This window comes from Protopterus annectens, chromosome 1.part0, assembly GCF_019279795.1.
Source record: "Protopterus annectens isolate FY-2018-M chromosome 1.part0, PAN1.0, whole genome shotgun sequence".
In the NCBI taxonomy this organism is placed as follows: domain Eukaryota; kingdom Metazoa; phylum Chordata; order Ceratodontiformes; family Protopteridae; genus Protopterus; species Protopterus annectens.
Genome location: NC_056725.1, coordinates 722,262,262 through 722,277,904, shown reverse-complemented (window position 1 = coordinate 722,277,904; position 15,643 = coordinate 722,262,262). Strand labels below are relative to the sequence as shown.

Below are 15,643 nucleotides of genomic sequence, written 5' to 3'. Positions count from 1 at the left end.
GCTGCTTTTCTGTATATATAGGCTTCTCTGTATATGTAGACTAGCAACTTATTCTGCTGTATTACTGCCTCTTAAATCATTTTTCATTTGTGCACTTGCCTTGCTTCATTTAAAAAGTTTTAAATTGCTAATTTTGTAGAGTAACTCTCATGGCTGTCACCATGTACTGACTGCAATCCTTAGACTATGCTTCTGCAGTTCTAAAGATAGGTAAGCTGTGATTGACACAACACACGGAAGACTGCAAACACTGGCCAATCTGCAGATAGCCCTACAGGTGCATGTTTCCTCAACCACATAACACCGTTATCATGTAGACCAGCGATATCCACACAAACCCTGTTAAACCAACATTACTTCAAATGCAGAAGAGCAAGACTTACATTCTGTAGTCATGTCTGGAACATCCCCCTCCTGTTTGTTGGCCTGTCTCCACAGTGTATGTTGTTAGAGGTATATCCCACTAGCATCTGTGATGCTGTTTGCCAAATACTGACATGAAGTCCTGTTCACAGTGAATGAAAAGGGCCAACACCCACATGATGTTCCTAGTTATAGGAGTGTGTTTCCATGCAATTGGCTATGGGAATGTTACCACAGCTGTTTCACATGCAGTCAGCTAGTGGGGGACTGCAATTCGTGCGCAGGCCATCAGCTGATCATGAGCATCACTTAAAAAAACAAGCTGCTGCCTAAGCAAAGCAGGTATACTTCTCCACATCCACCAGAGAGGGAGAGAGAGAGACAGACAGAGACAAATTAAGATAGGGAGGGGTAGGAGAGTAAAAGCTAAGCATGTTTGTGTCACACACTTACGAGTATGGGTTTTCAAACCTCTGTCTGACTATGTATTGCAATTACATTTATATGCAGTTATTCCATGTGCCACAGAGCTTACATGTTGGGGAGCTGCCTAAAGGTATATTTGACAGTGAGTGACATCAGCAACAGTGATAAAGGAGGGATAAGGTAGGTGTAGTACATGTGCCTGTCCACAAGAACAGGTGTCAAGGACGACACAGTCACACTCTGTTAGGGGACTCACGCACATTATCACAGTTGGCAAGGTCAGGATTAGAATTCCTAACTAACTAGTTTGCTAACTACAGTATTATGCAGGTATCACATGCATCACAGAGGTTATCAGGCTAATATATGGGCAAAGGGTATGTCAAGGTGACTGACATCAGAAGGCATGCTTCCAGTAAGGCAATGGGAGGTGTAGTGAGTGTGAATGGCATCCAAATCATTAATCTCCACACACACACACACACACACACACACACACACACACACACACACACACACACACACACACACACACACACACACATACACAGGTTTGCCAGTGCTGACATGCATGGGTGCATTGCTTCACAGGTGTGTAGTGGGTGACTGTGCCAGAAGACTGTACAAAGTTAGACAAACAATATACCTTGGCATCAGACCACATGGCAATGGTCTGCAGTGTGGCGCAGGGGTGTAAGCTCTGGATTGGCCCACACAGGTGGGTATTGTATTCACCATCCACTCATTTGGGTTACTATTGTGGGTGGCCAGTCCTGTGCAATGCTTGTCATGCATGTGTTCTATATTCCATAACATGGATGGTGTCTGGGATGTACACACATCCTACATACATGTTTTGTGACATGTGAAAGTGTACCTGGAATGTCTGGGGCATGTTGTGTGGACAGATTATCATCTGATGTGTGATTCCTGACCTCATGTGGTGAGAAATGGGAATGGAATCCAGGTTGATCCTACACCTACATTGACAGCATGATACAGGTATTCAGTGGTGTTAGTGGCATTTGTCCATACAGGACATGTGTATAAGGCATGGTATTTCCTTTGTGGGTTACATTTGCTGACTCTACAGTTGTTGCAGGTGTCCAGTGGGGAACATAGCAAAGGACCACTGTATGCAATGATCTGCCTATTGTTGGGATAGGACAGGGTGCAATGTCCTCTGTAGTCCACTGCAATCACACCATGATTAGTATCCATGGGCAATATGCAGGGAACTACCAACATAGTGGTTGTTGCCCAGCCAAGTGTGTTTGTGTATGAGACATGGGTGGAGAGTGTTCTCTGGATAATACAAGTGTTCCCTGTATTGTTCCACAATCCACAATGCCACATGTAGGGGTATGGATTGTCTACACCAGCCTCTCTGCTGTTTGACATCTGGTGTCCTTGTAAGGTGGACATTGTGACATATAATAGGCCTACCATATAAGAAATTTGCAAAACCTGCACCACAATGAGTCCTGTTATTACACAGTCACAACTACCTCCACATAGTGTACTCACACACACCCATATGCACACCCACAGCCACAGAGTCTCACAGTTGACATGTCTGGGATTAGAACTCCTACTTAACTAGTACATCATACTATAGCATTACACAGTTATAGCACATGCCACAGAGCTTACTGGGCTACTCCTTCCCCAAAGGTGTATTTCAAGGTGAATGACATCAGCAGGCTTGCCAAAGTAGGGCAATGGAAATTGTACTGACTGTGAATGGCCTCAAAAGCATTGATCCCTACACATGTAAACATATACACACACAGAGATTTTCACAGTTGCCATGTCTGGAATTAGAACTCCTACCTAACTAATGCATCAAACTATAGCAATACTCAGTTATAGCACGTACCACAGTGCTTACTGGGCTACTCCTTCCCCAAAGGTGTATTTCAAAGTGAATGACATCAGCAGGCCTGCCAAAGTAGGGCAATGGAAATTGTAGTGACTGTGAATGGCCTCAAAAGCATTGATCCTTACACATACAAACACACACACACACACACACACACACACACACACACACACACACACACACACACAGTTTCACAGCTGCCATGTCTGGGATTAGAACTCCTACCTAACTAGTGCATCACACTACAGCATTAATCAGTTATAGCACATGCCACAGAGCTTACTGGACTACTCTTTCCCCAAAGGAGTATTTCAAGGTGAATGACATCAGCAGGCTTGCCAAAGTAGGGTAATGGGGAGTGTAGTGTCTGTGAATGGCCACAAAAGCATTGATCCCTACACACACACACACACACACACACACACACACACACACACACACACACACACACACACACACACACACAGTCTCACAGTTGCCATATCTGAGATTAGAACTCCTACCTAACTAGTACATCACACTATAGCATTACGCAGTTATAGCATGCACCACAGAGACTACAGGGCTTCTCCTTCACCAAAGGTGTATTTCAAGGTGAATTACATCAGCAGGCTTGCCAAAGTAGGGCAATGGGGAGTGCAGTGTGCGTGAGCATGGGCCATAAACCATTCATCTGGATGCAGACACACAACACTCAGTCACACAGGTTTAAATTTAACAGGTACATGTATACAACTGCTAGATGAATAATAGCTTGTACAGTCATGTTACACAGTTATCACAAGCACCACAGACACTATAGGGTTGAGGGATACCAGAGGCAAATGTCTACAGTGATTGATATTTGCACATCATGCGGTTTTAACCAATTGGACATGTGCTGGGTGGGACAGGCCTCATGATGGGCGGCTCTTTGTCACTGTCTGTCACTCCCTTCCACACATCTATGTATGTGTAAGTTTGGCCTATTACAGTGTGTTGTCCTTGGATATATGTGTGTATTCCTATCCAATGTGTGTGCAAAGCATGACTGGTGTGCAATGTGGAGTGTGTGCACAAACATCTGCGACTGTCAGATATGTATAGTCCACTGTTGTTGCCAGACACGGGTTTCATTTCTGTAAGTGTGGGAGCATGCCCAGTATGACCTTTCATTGTTTTGTTGTCAGACATGGGCTTCATTTCAGTAAGTGTGGGAGCATGCCCAGTATGACCTTCTGTATTGAATGTGTGAATCCATTCCAGGTAGGTTGTACTCCAGTGCAGGCTTTTGTGTTCTACCCCTACAGCTAGCAACCTGTTTCTATATCTGTAGATCAGTTGACAATATGGGGTCACAATGGGCAAAGGATAGTGGGTTACTGAAGATAATTGTGTCTGTGCTGCTTCCGTTACATGGTTTTGGTGTTAGCAGGGATATTCAGACATATGTACTGTTTTACACTGTGACGTTTTATGTCATCAACTACAGTTAGGTATGCATATTTGCTTGCAGTAATTTCCTGGGGGAGACAGGGTGAATGAGGCTGTGTCCAATATTGTGGTCTGCAACCTACATATTCTTGCACAATCATGCCATTCTGGAGGGGAAGCTGCAGACACTTGCTGATGGGTCTGTGTAAATGATTCAGCACCTTGGTACAGTGATGGCTGAGGATCCCATGCTTGTACATCCATTGACCTGACAGTATAGCCATATCCTGCTGTGGCCATACCTCACAGCTGTACAGATTCACACAGGTTACCCAGAGGCAGGGCTCATATTTCTGGTCATTACCCCTTCACATTGTGGTTTACAAGCAGGTTTGTAGCCACCCATTCCTGTATTTGAAGGCAGGGATAGTATGCGCACATGGCTGAGTTTCAGACTTCACACACTCCATGGTGTCCATGCTTCTACCCCCCCCTCTGTTATTCTATCCTCTTCCGAACATTATGCATATATTATCTGATAAGCTCCCTATAGTTATCACTTCATCTCAGCAGTATTTTGGGGTTGGTCCACAGTTCATACAGTAGGAAATGGTGGGGTGTATGGTTCCCATACTACAATCTGCAATCTACTCTTACTTCAAAAAGCCCTGTTAAAAGTACTAATGTAATGATACCATATGTGTTAAACAACTTAAACTATTTCTGTCAACCAGTGCACTGTAGCTGGTGTAACATGCAAGTGTGACTGCATATAACTTGGGATACTACCCATGTATGAAACAAATCAAAAGAGAAAAGATTGTGGTTCTACCCATGTATATCCAGGTGTCCCATACAGTATACTCACACCCCTTGCTACTGTAATGACACCACATAGAAACATATTATGTACAGGGAATTAAGTACATTTATTAAAGATGTCATTACCCTTGCTATTTTATCAAACTGTAATGTGATCACTGCTTACCAAGGCTAAGCTATGCTTAACAGGTATAACCATTGCTTAAATGTAAATGCTAAGCAGATTTGCGCACTGGTAAGCAAAGCCTATACGGTGTAAGCGCCTATTCATTTAACTTTACATTAGCACTGCTTACCATCGGGCAAACCCATGCAAACCCAATCAAAGCTGCTAAAAACTACCTTAACTACTATATATCCAACAGTCCTTGTTCTACCTAGCAACAAAATAAACAACCCTTGTGGGTCTTGAACCCAGGAATTTGCACACCATAGCCTATGCAATTTACGAGTGAGCCACCTCAGCTGTATTGTTTGAGGATGTTTTCTCAAACATACCCATCTTTACAGCTAGTTTACAATAGGGAAGAGACAAGTGTACAATTAGGAAGGACTGGTATCTATAAATATATATATCTGAATAGAAACATACATAGAAAGATAGATATGTAGGGAGATCCATATATGTGTACAACAATCATCATCATCATCTTCTTTCGGCTGTTCCCGTTAGGGGTTGCAACAGCGGATCATCCATTTCCATTTCTTCCTGTCCTCTGCATCATGCTCTTTCACACCAACCGCCTGCATGTCCTCTCTCACCACATCCATAAACCTCATCTTAGGCCTTCCACTTTTCCTCTTACCTGGCAGCTCCAACTTAGCATCCTTTTCCCAATATACCCAGCATCCCTCCTCAGCACATGCCCAAACCAACGCAATCTCGCCTCTCTCGCTTTGTTTCCAAACTGTCCAAACTGAGCTGACCCTCTAATATACTGATTCCTAATCCTGTCCATCCTAGTCACACCCAGTGCAAATCTTAACATCTTTAACTCTGCCACATCCAGCTCTGACTCCTGCCTTTTCGACAATGCTACCGTCTCCAACCCATATAACATAGCTGGTCTGACTACCCTTTTGTAGACCTTCCCTTTCACTCTTATTGGTACCCGTATGTCACAAATTACTCCTGACACTCTTCTCCACCCATTCCACCCTGCCTGTACTCGCTACTTCACCTCTCTTCCACACTCACCATTACTCTGAACTGTTGATCCCAAGTACTTAAACTCATCCACCTTTACCAACTCTACTCCCTGCATCCTCACCATTCCTCTACCCTCCCTCTCATTTACACACATATATTCTGTTTTAGCCCTGCTGACCTTCATTCCTCTCCTCTCTAAAGCATATCTCCACCTCTCCAGGGTCTCCTCAACCTGGTCCCTACTCTCACTACATATCACAATGTCATCTGCAAACATCATAGTCCACGGGGCCTCCTGTCTAATCTCATCTGTTAACCTGTCCATCACCACTGCAAATAAGAAAGGGCTCAGAGCTGATCCTTGATGTAATCCCACCTCCACCTTAAACGTATCTGTCACTCCCACCGCAGTCCTCACCAATGTCACACTACCCTTGTACATATCCTGTACAACTCTTACATACTTCTCTGCCACTCCCGACTTCCTCATACAATACCACAACTCCTCTCTAGGCACCCTGTCAAATGCTTTCTCTAAGTCCACAAAGACACAATGCAACTCCTTCTGACCTTCTCTGTATTTCTCCAACAACACTCTCAGAGCAAATATTGCATCTGTAGTGCTCTTTCCTGGCATGAAACCATACTGCTCATCACTAATCATCACCTCCTTTCTTAACCTAGCTTCCACTACCCTTTCCCATAACTTCAAGCTGTGACTGATCAGTTTTATCCCTCTGTAGTTACTGCAGCTTTGCACATCACCCTTATTCTTAAAGATAGGTACCAAAACACGTTTTCTCCACTCCTCAGACATCCTCTGACTTTCCAAAATTTCATTAAACAATCTGGTTAAAAATTCCACTGCCATTTCTCCTAAGCATCTCCATGCTTCCACTGGTATGTCATCTGGGCCAACAGCCTTTCCATTCTTAATCCTCTTCATAGCTGTCCTTACTTCCTCCTTGCTAATCTGCTTCACTTCCTGATTCACTATCCCCACATAATCCAACCTTCTCTCTCTCTCATTCTCTTCATTCATCAGCCCTTCAAAGTACTCTTTCCATCTACTGAACACATTCTCCTGACTTGTGAGTACATTTCCCTCACTGTCCTTTATCACCCTTACCTCCTGCACATCTTTCCCAGCTATGTCCCTCCGTCCAGCCAATCGGTACAGCTCCTTTTCTCCCTCTTTAGTGTCCAATCTCTCATACAACTCTCTATATGCCTTATCCTTAGCCTTCACCACCTCTCTCTTTGCCATGCGCCTCATCTCCTTATACTCATATCTACTTTCTTCATCTCTTTGACAATCCCTCTTCTTCTTCGTCAGCCTCCTCCTCTGTATACTCTCCTGTACTGCCTCATTCCACCACCATGTCTCCTTGTCCTCCTTCCTCTGTCCAGATGTCACACCAAGCACCTTCCTAGCAGCCTCCCTTACTAGCTCTGATGTAGTTACCCAGCTATTCGGTAACTCTTCATTGCCTCCCAGTGCCTGTCTTAACTCTTCCCTGAACTCCACCTCACAATCACCCTTTTTTAACTTCATTGTTATATGTATACAACAATATATAGATATATTACCAATAATTACTGAGGTGTACATACAGATCTATATATATATATATATATATATATATATATATATATATATATATATATTATATATATATATATATATATATATATATATATATATATATATATATATATATATATATATATATATATTACATACACATATATATATATATAATATATATTACATACACACACATATGTATATATATATATATATATATATATATATATATATATATATATATATTACACACACACACACACACACACACACACATATATATATATATATATATATATATATATATATATATATACATATGCACACACACACACACACACACACACACACATATATATATATATGTATATGTATATACATATATATATATATTTACACACATACATTAATATTAATACATTGAAGTCTGTACATAACAATTGTCCTTTTATGAATGTTTCATCACACTGAGGAACAGACATTTTCAGAAACAGTACCTTGAGACCCACTACTGCCCCCACAGTGTGATTTAATCAAATGTATAGCTATAGAACTGACACATTTCTTATCAGTAATATGTCTGGCATGTTCTAACAGCCTAGTTTTAAAACATGTGTTACTTTCCCCCACATAAAATATGTTACACGGCCATCTAAGAGCATTCTCTATATACCTACCTCTTGAATGTACAGGCTTCAACATGTTTCCCAGCCATTTTGCTCAGCAGGAATTACAGCACTAAATATTGATACAATAGTATAACTATCCACCTACTACTGTATGACATCTGGACAAAGCCTGGCATAAATGGTGGAGAGAAGCACAAATACATGGCCATACATGAGATATTGCTGTTATACACTGAGAAAGTTGCTAGTGTTACAGGGTTTGTTGTAAAATATCTTTTCTGAGGAATATAAAGTCAGGAAAAACAAATGGATGTTAGCATCTTCATAATGCCATCACCATTGTATGCTTTTGATTTGCCAAATACAACACCTGTGTGGGGAAAAGTCCATACATAACAGGCTAACCTGTGGCCATTATGTGGATGGCCCTACAGTTGAGAGCTATGCAGAGACAGAACTTTGTCAGATTGAAATCCATGCAGAAGTAGCATGTGCAGACAAACCCTGTTAAACTAGCTGTATTCCAAACATATAACAGCAACACTCACATTCTGCTCCTAAGTCTTGAACCTTCCCCACCATTTAGTTGACTTGTCTCCACTAGTCTTGTTGTAAGAGGTAGTAGCTCACACAACTCCATGATGTCTTCCTCAGAAGTAAGGGGAAAGGGCCAACGCCCACATGGAGTACTCATTTATAGTAGTGTGTTGCCATGACATTGGCTATTGGAAGAACTACACAGCTGCTCTGCATGCAATTAGCAAGTGGGGAATCCCAATAGGTGCACAGACCATCATCTGGTTATGAGCATCACCTAAAAAAGCCATGCTGCCACTTATTCAAACCAGCTCTATCCCTGTAGTGCACACAGAGAGAAATAACAATTGAGACATAAAGTGGAAAATAGAAGAAAGAAAAAAGGTAGGTGGAACATGTAAGCAAGTAATTGAATGTAGTACTTGGTCTGTGATAATGAGAAATATGATTTGGAGGAATATATGTCCTAACAAGACATGCTGTACTAATTTCCTGATAAACAGCTGCTATGGCCATAGCATCTAGCCCTCTCTACAGTGGGAGATATCACAGACATACCTCTCAACTTTACAGATCCTCACAGAATGTCATCATGTATTTTTGTCTGTTCCTCCTGAGATCTATACTTTATTGGCAAGTAGCTGGGGATTGACATCATCAGGTATGACAGACACTTGAGTCTAAGACTCCATATCCTTAAGAATATTCACTGTAATGCTTAATGTATCATTCTATGAACTTCCTGTGTTTTTAACAGTTATATTTAAAGTCTGTCCCTAGTTACCCCACTATCATTTTAGACATTGTCCAGATGTGATGCTCTGAGAGGTTGTGAGGTGAGCTCATATATGACAACCACAGGGGTGCCTGTTAAACAGTTGTGACTGCACCACTGCTAGGCCAGTTAATGGGATGTTTTCCATATCTCTGTTACCTGTGATTATGAGTATGACACATGTTTGCCTTGTAAAGCTAAGACACCTATAGAGGGTGTGCGCATAGTAGAGTACTGTTGCAGACATGTGTTGAACTGCATGCGATATATTGACTTAATAACATTCAACTGTACCGTGTTCTGCTGGACAATAAGCACATTTGTGACTGATATCTGTAGTCACATACACATATACCTGTGTTATATCAGCCAAACCATTGGCAGGTCTGGGAGCAATGGGATTGTAACATAATAGCCTACTTATGACTGTTGGACATCTTCCAGGTTATCACAGTGATGTCAAACCATACTGTGCAATCAATGTACTAATGTATGGTGCAGCTATATTAATATGCAGGTGCTTGGTGTGACAGAGCAAGATGCAGAGGACAGGAAGAAATGGAAACAGTTGATCCACTGTGGCGACCCCTAATGGGAGCAGCCAAAAGAAGAAGAAGATTGATGTCCCTTTTGACAGCCATTTATGTGTGCCATTATCTAGACATACTGCTGTAATAGGTTGAGAAGTATGATTGAGTAGCAAGACTATAAATACAGTGTGCCATACTTACATTCCACAGTAATATATACCAGGCATCCCCTGAGCACATGTATGTATGCATATGTTCAGCTGGAAGGCACAAAACTAATCACATGGGTTTCAAGCAGTCAGGTCAATAGGATGTGCATGTTGCACATGTGTGTTATATCAGTGTCACTGCATACAACAGACATATATGTGTACGGCTACTGGTGGTTTCATTGCCCTGACACTCATGTGGGTACTGGAGTAGGCATGATTATCAGGTATTAATCAGAGAAGTGTCCACCTGTGTTATGACCCTCTGTCCATGCCTACCACTACTAGCTATATCAACACCTATATACAGTGGATATCACAAGTGCATACAACCCTGTTGGAATGCCAGGTTTGTGTGATGTATGACAATCAGACCACAGAAGATCATTTCATAAGTTTTCTCATCTTGAATGTGACCCCTAACCCATCCAATTCCATTGCAATACATTCAAAGGTGTTTCTAGGAAGGTGAGCAACTATTGCCAAGTGAAGATGTGCCATGATGTTAGAGTCCAGACCAAGACAGATGAATGCTGTAACCATCTCAAGAGGTGCATATACAAGTTTAAGGTTGTGCACACTCATTCAGATGGCTTATTGTACTGAGTATTATTTCCATATGTTTTCACAGACCAGATTGTTATGTTTTCAATTGAATTGTACATGCTATAGGTCACATTACAGGTGGGAATTGTTATGAAATAAGTTATTGTGGTGTCATGTTCCAGTTGCACAAATACCAGGCAGTGTATCAGGGGTGTGTACCCTTTATATCCACTGTAGCAATATGGACGCAGCAGTACCTGACCTGTATATCCAGCCTCCACCAAGGTAGATTAATCCCCTTTGGTGGATAGCAGCAATACACAAACCACATAATAGGTTGCTACATTGGTTGTACAGGGGACACATAGGTGCAGGCAACAACTTTGAAGCAAGTCCACCTATATCTGAGCAGGCAGGTAAGTTTACAGGTGACGTCCTATAAAGCTGACTATGACTATGACTATGAATCGGACATATCCACACCACCAAGGACAATTGCAACTGTGTCACCACATATGTTGTAAGTCTCAGATGAAACAATACAATTCACCCTGTACTGGGGGTAAAGAACACCTTATACACAACATGCCATGTATATAGGCAAACTGCATCACACAGGTTAGGTGGGAGCATCGCCATCCTGTCCAACCCAGTTGTACCTGGAGATATGCACATCAACCACACTCCTCCCACAGCAATGGTGAGCATGTACATATTGCCTGTTGATGGCAACAACAGCATAGCTCCATGGGGCATAATAACATCAGTCTGCCTCCTACATGAACTCAGGCATATGCTCAGAGCTCCATCACACACCACAGTCAAATACAGACATGCCACCGTAAAATCATCATCCACATGGAAGATGACTACTGTCAACCCTCTACACAGAAATGAATAGAGGCTAGAGGATTATGCAATCAAGTGTCCAACACTGGGGGGAATAAGATAGCTCAGGGACAGGTGTGTAATGCAAGCTTCTATAGCCATGGTAGCTTGGAGGTTTACAGTGTAGTCTGGATTATTTGCAAGTAGTAACCACTGTTGATGTCCATTTTGACCACCGTATGAGGTCCTGTGACCTTTTCCTGTTTATGTCTTCCAGGTAACATGCAGAATGTTTGCCTACCAGCATTCTCTGTTGGGGAAACAGACATCATCACCCAGTATGTGATTGGACATTATGCCCTGTCATGTAGATGGAGAGCAGATGATGTGCGGGAGAGGACTGCCCTGTGGAACAGTGTGGTCCACAGGGTAAATGATGCCAGCCTGCACAGCAGAACTTACGTGCATGTGCAGCATCAGGCCAGCAACCTCAAATGCCATGCCCATCAATGGACTGCTGCTGTAGCAAGGGACCGGCTAGACATAGGTGGAGGCCCAGCCATCCAGCCCCCACTGACACCCACCGAGGAGCTGCTCACCACACTTGGGCCACAGGCAAAACACACAAGCCATGGCACTGAGGGAAGCATTGTGGAGATAGGTTGCACACACACACTGGATGAGGAACGTGCAGGTAAGGGCTCAGTGGGGATTAGCACACTAATATATCAGACATACATGCATCTGTATTATATCAACATGCATGTGTCAGGTCCGATTGCAGTTGTGCATGGGGTTTTCTAATGCACAGAGGTGCACATCTATGGTGGGGACAGGACATTGTGTATTATTGTGGTTAGTGCTGTAGATGTGCAGACATGCTGCATCCATCCTATACCAAGGCCACATGTGTGTCTGCTGGCAGTAAGTCCCTCTCACAACTACCTAGGACCCTCTGATCTGCATATGGGATAGCAGCCTGAAGCTGGTGAGTATTACATTGTTCTGTTGATGCCTGGCAATACCCCAGGCATGTGAAGTGCATGCAATTTAACATGCACATAACCATCAGTAATAGCTATATTGGTTTATGTAATAGCTATATTGCTTGTTGTGCATGTTCCCTTGTGCTGGGGTTTACTGTATTGCATCACAGTGGTCACCACTGGGGCCTATCTGACGTGAATTCAACATTCCTGTAGCATACCTCACAACATGTCAGTGCAAAGACATCTGGACAGAGGCCAGCAAATTGTGCTGGACAAATGACCTAAGGTAAGGTCATGCATGACACATTACTGGTATAGAGTGGATATACATTGTGTACACACCCCTCTTAAGATGCAAAGTGTTCCTGTTACATACTAATTAGGACTACAATATGACAGTCCACACCTCTTCCAGTATTTAATTTGACCCATAACAGGTACAGTTGTCTTGTAAAACCAAGCATCTCTACTCATGTATTGCACCTACAAGGCAAGCCAGCTGTGAGGGCAGCAGACGTCCTATCAGCATGATGTTTTAGTCAGGTATGATACCTCATGCTGCCATATGTGTCAGTACACTCACTGTGGCCTATTTGGCTAGAATATCTCATACATGAGCATTGTTAAGGCACACAGACCACTTCCAACCATGTATAGGTTTCAAACATATGGATATTCCAGACACATCTGTACAGAGGACTGTACAATGGTTTAACCTGCTGCATGTGAGGCAGATGCTGTCACCACACTATATAAAGTAATGGCAGTGGGAGGTAGTCACCAGCTGTGTATGGTATATTCATCAAAATTGTATAAGCCACACATGATATGATCCTCACAGACACACAAACAGTTGTCAGTATTAGGATTAGAAATCCTGCCTATTTAGGTATTCCTACTATAGTGCTACACAGTTATCAGACATGCCATCGAGCTTATACATTTCCATCTCTTCCAGAGGTACTTCTAAAGTGGATAACATCAACAGGTCTACTAAATTGGAGTAAAGGGAAGTGTTAAGGGTAGCACACAGGTCAAAAGTGGTATGAGCCAGACAGTACATGATTCACACACACATGCACACACTTGCTAGAACTGAGATTAGAACTCCTGCCTATTTAGGTATTTCTACTATAGTGCTCTGCAGTTAGTGGACATGCCACAGAGCTTAATCATTTCCACCTCCTCCAAATGTATGTCTAAGGTGGATGACATCAACAGGTCTGCTAAATTGGAGTGAAGGGAAGTGTAAAGGGTAGTACACAGGTCAAAAATGGTATGAGCAGATAGTACATGATTCACACACAAACACAAACACACACACACACACACACACACACACACACACACACACACACACACACACACACACACACACACACACCTGACATTATTGGGATTAGAATTCCTGCCTATCTAGGTATGTCTACTATAGTGTTACACAGTTACTGCACATGCTACAGACCTTACTGAACATTCACATGGCCAAAGATTCTCATAGCTGCACAGCTGTGGTAAAAGTATTACAGGTGGCAGACAGTCTGCCTTCTGTTCCACCCATACATCATGCTAGTTCTGTCTTGCTCTTCAACTAGCATTATGGCTTGGCACTTCTCCAGGCTATTGTGCCATGAAGTGTGGCACGCTTGTGAGCCGTCAACAGTACTCGTTCATCACAGATGTCGCCCCAGTACTTACTAGTTATGTCCACCCCTCCTGGCATGTTTGAAGGGTGGTTATCTGTGCTTTCACACATTGACCTAGTGCACATGTCCATTCTGGGGCACTGTTGCAACTGCCACATGTACACACAGACAACCCTCCTCTCTAAACTCTAAACACTCAGACCTGTGAGGGTTACCCATGTATCACTCAATGTGTACATATGCACTCTCCAGCAAAGTCTGGACTAGCAGGTCAACACCAGCACCACACCATGTGGAACATGTAGGTCACCATGACACCCACTTTGACAGCCATAACATACAGTGAAAAGTCACATACCCACCTTCCCAGAGGCACTCAATGGACATCTACACAAACAGCACAGACCAGCACGGCAGACACCCACTCGCACACTGCAACATGGCACATGCCAAGGGACACATATTTAACCTACACAATGTGCCCCCAACCTAAGCCCCCAAGGCTAACCACCTTGCAAAATACAGTGATCATGGGTAACTCAATACTGAGGCACACACATCCCACTCACTGGGTTGAATATGGAGCAGGTAACAGCCAAATATCAATTACATGCCAGCATCTAACACATGACACAGCCAGTCATGTCACTCCACAACAAATATGAGTATCACTCCGTATCCATGTGGGTGTGAATTACTTGGGACACACCTCCCTGGACTACATGACATGAGACATGGTTGAACTCTCTGTCTGATTGTGTGGTTCAGGCAGGTGTGACAGTAGCCCTGGACAGTTTACCGCTGTCACCCAGAATGATTCTGTGGTACTATCAACAGATGGTTGACTGCAACATTGGCTTATGTGTTATGTGTTATTCTCAGGGAATCCAGGATATCTCTGCTTGGGATGGTATGACTGACAGAACCCAATGACTTGCCATGGATGTCCTACATCTGTCACCTGATGTCAATAGCACTGTTGTGGTCAACAGGCATGTTGTCCACTGCAATCACACCGTGGGTACTATCTGTGAGGCAATATGTAGGGGAACTACAAATATAGTGGTTGTTGCCTAGCCAAGTGTATTTGTGTATGATACATGGATGGAGAGTGGTCTCTGAGTTGCCTGTATTGTTCACTAATTCATACTGTCACATTTAGGGCTGTGGATTATCTACACTAACCTCTCCGGTGTTTGACAACTGTTGGCCTTGTAATGTGGACATTGTGACATATACTAGGTCCTCAACATAATAATTTAGTAAAACCCACCCCCCCAATGGAACCTGTTGTCACACAATCACACTGA

General features: G+C 42.9%; 1 long non-coding RNA gene across 1 annotated transcript in view; it reads right to left on the bottom strand.

Annotated features, from left to right (window-relative positions):
• The window catches only part of LOC122794307, a 936,094-nt gene that overhangs the window by 792,394 nt on the left and 128,057 nt on the right, over positions 1-15,643 (bottom strand). The window lies entirely within an intron of this gene.